The following is an 8,972-nucleotide window of genomic DNA, read 5'->3' as shown; positions in this document are numbered from 1 at the left end:
AGTGAGGGGGACGGTGCCGCTTCAACATTACGGACCGTACCACATGCAGCCGCAGCGGGAGGGGTTGACAAAACAAATAACCGTCAATTCCCCATGGTTTTTAGTAAATTAAATCATCTTCAGAGCTTCTTTTTTCACACGACTCAAAAAGAACTATGAATGATATTTTAATCAGCATGGACCTTAAAATTTAAAATAGATTTCTTTTAATCGTCCAAGAAATTTTTGTTTAGTGTGAACACCTCCCCCCTCTGCGGTAGCTGCTCACATGTTGGGAGTTGGCTTATCACTACTGAATTGTGTTTTCTTGCAATCTGGATAATAATGTCTTAATGGAAACTGCAGTCAGTACATAATACCGTCCACTATTTAAAGAACTGATATGCATTATATAATGTTTATTAGATTTATTTTACATGCAAGGAAAATACACATACTACACATACTGTTGCTTTATGTTGCAGTATGTACTTCATATATTCTGTTTAAAATAACAAAATGGCAGCATGAAACTGGAAGAATATTTTAGCATCTTATATACAGCTGACATAGAAGTTAAAAGATGCATCATTAGTTATATTTCAGAATCAGCATTTGTATTATTCTAAATATAGTTATAATGCAAACAATATTTAACTGGTACAACATGTTTATTATATATTTATTTTATAATATCTAAATATAATTATTTTAAGTAGTAATCAGTGTAGTACCTTCACTACAAAAGCAGGGTTTTATGAAGCAATTAGGAGTTTATTATTGTAATTTTTTCCTTTACAAAGCAACAAGTGATAATTTCTCATATCTATGGAGACTTTGACAGATCGTGTGGTTTTCTATATTTAACTTCTTTTGCTGAAAAGAAAATTGCCTGGTCTTGCACACTTCATTCAGAAATGTTTGATGATTTAACTAAATGAATCAAGTGATCAATCTTGGCCATAGAAAGTAGTTCAAGTCTTGAAAATCTTGAACTCAGACATAATTAGAAGCAAGCCATGCAGTGGCAGACCTGGATAGATACTGACCACAACAATGGAATTAAGCAGTTGTAAGCTGACACTAGTATCAGTCACTGTGTTATTATGTGATTATTGTCTCGAGACAAGCTCAGCAAAAGATCTAATCCACAAGTGACTTACTCAAGCCCACAGTTTCTTTCATGCCCCTCATCAGTGTGTCACTTTCCTATCATGAATCTGCTCTAACATGGACTCTCGGTGAACTGAATCAGAGGCATTAAAGAAATCTACATGCAAATATAAAAAGGAAAGCAATGCCACCTTTGCAGCCCACATGCTGTGCGTTGCTTTGTGTTCTCAATCTCACTGCAGCTGAAATGCAAATCACAGCACAGACAACATTTGTACAGCAGCAGCACCACTGCAGTTGCCTGAGAGAACTGCAGACACACAGCTGGCTAGAGTATTTTTGCATTTCCTTATTGTCCTGCTTGTGTATTTTGAAAGAAATTTCTATAGTTATGACAGAATCTTTTCCTGCACATTTTTATATGATCTGTCACTCCTCTTTGAAAATAATGTAAGAGAATTCCAGCTATCTATCCATATTATCTTTAAAACTAAAATGTGTGTAGGGATTTTAGGATTAGGAGTAATTTGAATTATGTATTTTCTCCTGAAAGCTGAAAGGTGACTGTAGGCTTTGTGTGTCCATAATGCAGTAAAACCCCTGCTTTCCTATTTCTGAACCTTTAAGTCCTGTTTTCAGTAACAAAACAAAAGAAAGAAAAGAAACAGAGGCTTTAACAACATCAAGAGCAATTATGTTACATACACTAGGAGTTCAAGAATCACCACATCCAAAAATTAGAAATAAACACCTAAACATATTCACCTCATCCTGCGTCTGCTAAAGTCACATCACTTCCTAAGATTTCATTTCTTTCCTCTGCTCCACCTAATTCAACATCAGCTCAACACCACAGGGATTTGGCTCTGTAGCTCCCATGGTTGCTAAGCAACAGTGACAAGAAGCCTGCCTCTTCAATTATGTGCGGGTTGCACTGGTTTTCTGTCTTGTAGCATACCCAGCCATAACAATGATTCATTCAAGCAGCCATCCACAATTCAACCACGTTAAAAATATCTGTGTCAAATGCAAATAAATTGAATGTTTTCCTAGATTATTTATAGCTTTACCAGACCCCTTGATGATAGTCTGTATATAATCTGTATAAAACACACACACACACACAGGGCTAAAGATAATTTGATTGCATAATTTGATCATTTGTTTAAAATTTAAATAATATGATTATCATCACCCTACTCTGTCATTCATTTTTAGGGCATCTTTAGTAACGGTCAATGTGTCGATCCAAGAAAAAGATATCCAAGACTAAACTGATCAAATCTTAAATATGCAGCATCTTGACAGCTCAACAGAATTGTGATTCAATTTTCTAGATCATATAGGCAAAGATTAGGGACCAAGATGCATAAATTTGATTAATAATGTAAACTTATCAGGATACAAAAGCCTTTCCTTCAATTAAATCATTCAAAAGTACATGAAAAACATTTATTTTATCCATGAACATTGAAACAACACATCAGCCCCCCTGCATCACCATCTCTGCCTCAAATATTGAATGTTTAGTGTTGTTTAAAGAAAGGCAACAAAAATCTATTTTAATAAACCTGCTTATAAATGATGCGTATGAGCTTTTGCCTGGAGGAAATACTAACTTAAACTCTGCAATACCTTTACTGGATCCCCTTTTTTAATTTATATTTTTTTAATCAGTTGTAGAGAATAAAACTTTCACAACTGCTATTTCGAAACCTCCTTTGTTTTTCTTTTAATACTAATGAGTAATGAGACCATTTTAAGGGTTAAAATTATAATGGGATAAAAAATTTTAAATTTGTCTAATTTTTTTAAATATAAAAGAGCTTTTTGATATTCTAAAGAGGGGCTACTTGTGGCTGCAATGCTTCTTTGGTTCAGTTTGCAGATCTTAACACTGCAGTGTGGCATTTAACTGTAATTGGATTGCACTCTGCCCCCTTGTGGATGTTGATCAGTGGTCAGGGGAAAGGTGGAGATGGTTTGATGACCAGCTGCTCATAAATACAGTCACTGCAGAGTCATTTAACCAAATACTCTTCACAACAGCCAACTAATGCTAACAGCTCACTCCCTTCAACTTGCATAATGATGAATTTCATGGTCTATACATGGTATCTTAGTTCTTAAATTAAAGACTATTTTTAAGTAATCTATATCTTACATTGTGTTACAGATCAACCAAAAAGTGTACCAAACAAATCAGTATAATTAAGTACAATTAAAATATTTTTTTTTTTACTAAATACTGAAAATAAAAATCATCCATCGCTCAGCGCTGTTTGACTGTTCCCTCTCAGTTACAGCTGAGCTGACAGGTGGCAGTGAAACAGTATTAATCCTTGCAAAATGCTTTTTAAAAAGCAGTTTGAGGTGACGGCTGATGTTATAGTAGCAACAGTGATGAGCAGGGAAGCCAGATAAGCCCTTCATGCTGCTGTCTTGTCTAAATGTGTTAAAGTAAGATAAAATGGCTGCTTGACTCAACATGGCGTGGGCACATTTCACTGCACTGGAGAAGGAATGTCCGATTCCTGCCTTTACAGGTGGCTAAACAACACAGCAGCATGCTTCTGTGATTATCTCATTTCATCTGCTGTGGCATGTATCATATGAACCACGTTCAGTGGGTTTCCTTTTTGAAGAAAATGAAGAATGCTTTCATTGCAGCTGGAAGTTACAGGGAGCATTTATGGGAAGTCTGATTGGGAAGCTGCTCCTCCATGATATAAAAGCTAATTAAAATGAAATGTAAAAACCATGACTGACTCATTTAAGTCAATTTAACAGTGTGTTCAACTGAGAGGCAGAGTAACGCATTTTCACAGACACTGGCTGTCAAATATAACCCATAAGAGCCCAACGTGGCATATATGTTACATACAGTTACATACAGAGACATTTTGCTTCAATTTATGGTATAAAGTGTGCTCAAAATCTTGTTGAACACAATCTGATACTTGTCTTCTGTCCCCTAATAGATACCCAGAAGCAGAAAACCACATTATAATATTTTTAATATATCACATAGTAATAAATGGTAGATATCTCTCCCAAAAAAATGTTCATTTTTTGTTACATTTTGTTAAAGGGCCAAATAAAGACCTCATATTTAAAAATTTGACTTTTCTTACCATTTTTTCATGTGTTGGGCCTTAATGGGTTAAAATGTGGTTTATAATCTGTCCAGGAAATAGACTGAAAATTAGGATAAATGCTGGAAGTCTATCATATAGCTCACCAACTTAACCACAACTGAAAAAATATAAAAGCAGCATAATCCAGGCATTTCTCTTTGATCTATGTCAGTAATTAAATGCTGATGTATTTGCAAAAATCCGATTAATGAAGCCGATTTCTCACACAGTTATGAATGGAGGCTAGGACTCAATGTAGTCTCATGAAAAGGATGCAAGTAGGTAAAGAAAACAAACTTCTTTAACAAAACTAAAATTTCTGCAAATGTAGGGACTCCAGAGTAGATGCAATACAAGATCCCAAAAGCAAAAGTTGCCACAAGGAGATGGTACCACAAATGAAACAAGGAAAATGATCCAACACTGAATCAAAAGCAGCCAGACCATTATTCTCTTTGCTACAATGCTGGACAGGTCAAGTGACTGCAAAGTTTTCAGCACAAAAAGCCCCAATCATCACTGTTTCGCTGCTGTGCTTGTTAAACCAAGCATGGCTCTATGCTGTATGACCAAGCATCTTCACTTTGGTCTCATCCATCCAGAAAACCCTGTTTCAGAAATCTTTGTAATGTTTTGTTTGTTTGTTTTATATGAAACCTTAGAAATCTAGGGATGCCATGTTCTTTCCAGAAAGAGGAGCCTTTGTCCTGCAACTCTTCCACACAAGTCATACTTGTTCAGTTTTTTTTCTCGTTATTGTAATGAACATTTAACATGCTAACTGAGGCTTTTAGAGGCCTGAGATTTGGCTTTTTTGTCATTTCTCTGAGCACGTCAGTCTGACTTTGGGCTTAACTTGTGGGGACATCCACTGATGGGAAGATCAGCAATTGTCTTGAATGTTTTCCACCTGTGAATAATCTTTCTTACTGTAGAAAGACAGCCTTCACACTGATGATGACTCATCATCAGTGTGGGACAGTTGCTTAAGATCACAGTTGATGGCATTTTGTTAACACAAATCTGAATACTCCAGACCAAAAAGCTGTGAAAACTTCAGCTTTTAAAGAGGTGCTCACATTTGTTGATTATCAATTAATCACATGCGTTTGGTTAGAAGCACCTGGCTGCTGTTACATTCCCTGTTAATTACTATGAAAGCAGTTAGATCTGGGGTGTCCAAGCTGGGTCCTCAAGATCTACTCTCCTGCAACTTTTAGATGAATCCATTCTCAACACATCTGAATCAAATGAATGGCTTGTTTCCAGGCCTCTGCAGAGCTGAACTAGCCATGCAGATGAGGAAATTCAGGCACTTGATTCTGGTGTGTGGTAGAATATATACTGTGTACTTCGTTTTTCTACACTGTTTCTGTATTTTAGATTAGATTTTGTTAAATAAGTTATGCTAGAGTTCAATATGTTAAGTATTGTTGATTTGAGCCTGTGTATACAGGATGTAACCAGCCCAGTCTCAGTTCTGGCTGGCCCAAGCAATCTTTGCTCTGTTACTCTGAGTTATGTGTATAAATAAGAGGAAGGACGGCTGGCTTGTCGTTCAGGCCGCAGTTTTTTCTCAACAAAACAATGATGCTGGTCAGACACAGTTGGCTCTCACAGGCTGTTCACATGCAGCGCACTACAAAAGACAGGAAACATTTAGCATGGAGATGTTAACTAGTTTAAATTGCTGTTTGTGCAGTCAACACTTGGGCATAAAAGTACCATTGAACCACTCATAATATATCTCAGTAGTAGTTACAAAATATACCATACCCCCATGTTCACAAACAGGCATCCGTACAACTCATAACACAATATAGTGCGGAGTGCTGCACCAAATGACCTACATTGGGCATGTCTGCAAAGTTCTGCCACAGCCAGTGGCATGTGCTGACCAGTATTGAGAGAGGGCGCCAGAGAGCCAGCATGCCATGAATAATATATTTCAGTATTTCCCGTGATAAGTAGAATTATAGCCAGGGGCATAGCATGAAATTCTGGAACCTATGTACAAACTAACTTGATCAATAGTTCTCACACAAACTTTTCCTTTAACGTCTAAATGGAAAAAAAAACATCTCCTGTTCTCTCTTGGTAGACCTGGGTCATCTGGCAGACACTCTTCTGCATTGCTCAGCCTTTCACTGTCTTCCTGTTCATCTGCTTTCCTTTCCCTGACTTCCTCACTACCTTCAGAACAACCTTCACGTCCCATTTCCTTACTTACGTCTTCTGTATCACACTCTTCTGCAAGGAGGACAGACCCCACACAAGCTGATAGATAGATGATTATATATACCTGCTGGCAGAACATACAATAGAATACTTACTAAGATTCTTTCACCTGAATCAGCTACAGATGAGTGATTGTAAACTGAATATCTTCACTGCCTGAGCTTACCTTCTCTCACAGCCTCAGTGCTATCATCCAGGAATGATGATGGACCTGCTGCTGCTGCATCTGAAACTGAGGACCATGTGGTTCATGATTTTAATCTTTACTAACACTGATATAGCTATTACAGTGTTACACTGATACTAAAAGCTTTTTTTAACTACTTCTACTTGCACTTATTTTATGTACAGCACTTTGTGATTTTTATCTGTGAAAAGCGCTTTATAAATAAACTTTACTTATTTACTTATTTACTTATGTACTTACTTACTCTTTCTTCTACTTCTTCTACTCTGTATCTGTACCTAATCTCACTACTTTATGTTTTAGTTAATGCACTGAATGAACTAATTCAGTAATATTTTTTTAGATAAACTTATGAAAGTGGCATCTTCACAATGCTGAGATTAAAAGGAATCCGATGATGCTAAAATATGCCATGACTGACCCCTGCGAAAGGACTAAAATATCAGTACAAGGTTGAACAGTTTTTATCGCAGTGTCTGTAAAAGTCAAATGATTGTCAATATTAACTGAGAAATTTCTCATAGTAATTCATCAGTGTTTTTCCTGAATGGAAGTCTAACATGCTGCCTTCAGCTCAAACTGTGTGTAAGTCCAGGTGCTGCTCTCCTCTTCTCTAAGGATTGAGTATGAAGTGCTCCTCACTTCATTTTCTCTCCCTCTGCTTTTTCTTTCCTATCATTTTTGGTATCCACTTCACTTTCTTTGAAAATACATGACTTTCTCCTCTGGCTGTCTGACTGCAGCCTGTGTGTAACTTGGTTGAACCCATGGTGCAGGTGTGGACTAAACCATTTTGCACAATTTTAGAGGGGGTGATAGGGCCCTCAAGGTGCATCCATCGTTAATGTTAACTAAAAATCAATCTCTCAACTCCTTTAATCGGTCAAACAGATCTTTGATTCTTTTATTAGTTACTTAGAAATGTAAAAATGGAAGAGCCATTAAAATATTCCAATATTTTAATGGCCCCCACCCTGAGGTGGGCCCTGGATAAACAGTACCTTCACCAGCGCCAATGATGACAACACATTAACTCTGTTACATATATCTAATTCTAAGACCTGGTGAGGTCCAGCTTTTTTCTATCATGTCCTGTTATAAAACCTTAGAAAAGAAAAGGTCTGTTACCATTTTCTTTTTCATATGACTCAGCTGCATTGATGTTTCTGTAGTAAGAGACAGTTAGGGTCACTTTGGATCAATAAGACCTGGAATCAGAGTTAGACTCATCATACTTCAATCACCTACGGATGTCACTAAATCTTAGTTTGACAGATTGCTAGAAGGATTTTCTCTGATGATTTTCACATCAGAGAAAAAAAGGTGTGTGTGTGTGTGTGTGTGTGTGTGTGTGTGTGTGTGTGTGTGTGTGTGTGTGTGTGTGTGTGTGTGTGTGTGTGTGTGTGTGTGTTTGTAGATGAGTAGCTCTTACTTCACACTGCAGACTTTAAAAAGAGAGGCGGTATCACCTTTGCTTAGTTCCAGGAAGCTACATCATCACCTGTTACTGAAAAAACTGGTCAAGACATCTGTGTAGACGCTCCGCTGTATTGTGTCACTGTGACATATTATATGGTCTGGTCCTCTGTCTGTATACCCCCAGTGAACACCTGCCCTCCCGCTTTAGGTGTATGCTCTCGAGGAGTATCACCTTACTGTGAGTCATACATTCAAGTGCATGGATGGTGTGAAAGGACACTTCACTTTCAGTGTACTTAAATGTGAAATTCATATTTCTGTTAGGAGTTGTATCTCTTTTTACTTTCACAACCTAAATTAAAAAAAGAAATCCTGACTCTACTATTAAGATACACATATTTATAAATAAACCAGTGTAAAAGTATGATGACCTAGATGACCTTAACAATGATGGTAAATATATGATTACACAGCCACTTTTTGGTATCACAAGGGACTGAGATAATTAAGTCATTCACCACAAAATTATAAATGCAACCTTTTACAGTTATGAACAGTTTTAGAAAAAGATGTGGAAGATTAGAAAAAGAGGCTTAATTTACCTGTGTGAAATGCTCAGGATGCTGTGCACCAGGAGGACCTGATTAACCAAACTTCTGCTGGTGGATACATTTGCATGGGATCAACACGAGAAAAGAAAATTTTACTCAGAATTGTGTCAATTCTGACTACATGTTGTTGATCTTGTATTCACGTTAACATTTTAATTCGAGTCATTTTGATAAATTTAATTTGAGCAACCTTTACTTGCATTTTCTTAAAAATGATGTGCAGAACACAAGTTAAAGATCAAGTTAGCAAGAATAAAATCTCAAAACCACTGGCTATTTTCCATTTAA

Source organism: Melanotaenia boesemani, chromosome 7 (assembly GCF_017639745.1).
Source record: "Melanotaenia boesemani isolate fMelBoe1 chromosome 7, fMelBoe1.pri, whole genome shotgun sequence".
NCBI lineage: Eukaryota > Metazoa > Chordata > Actinopteri > Atheriniformes > Melanotaeniidae > Melanotaenia > Melanotaenia boesemani.
This window is presented reverse-complemented; position numbering follows the sequence as displayed.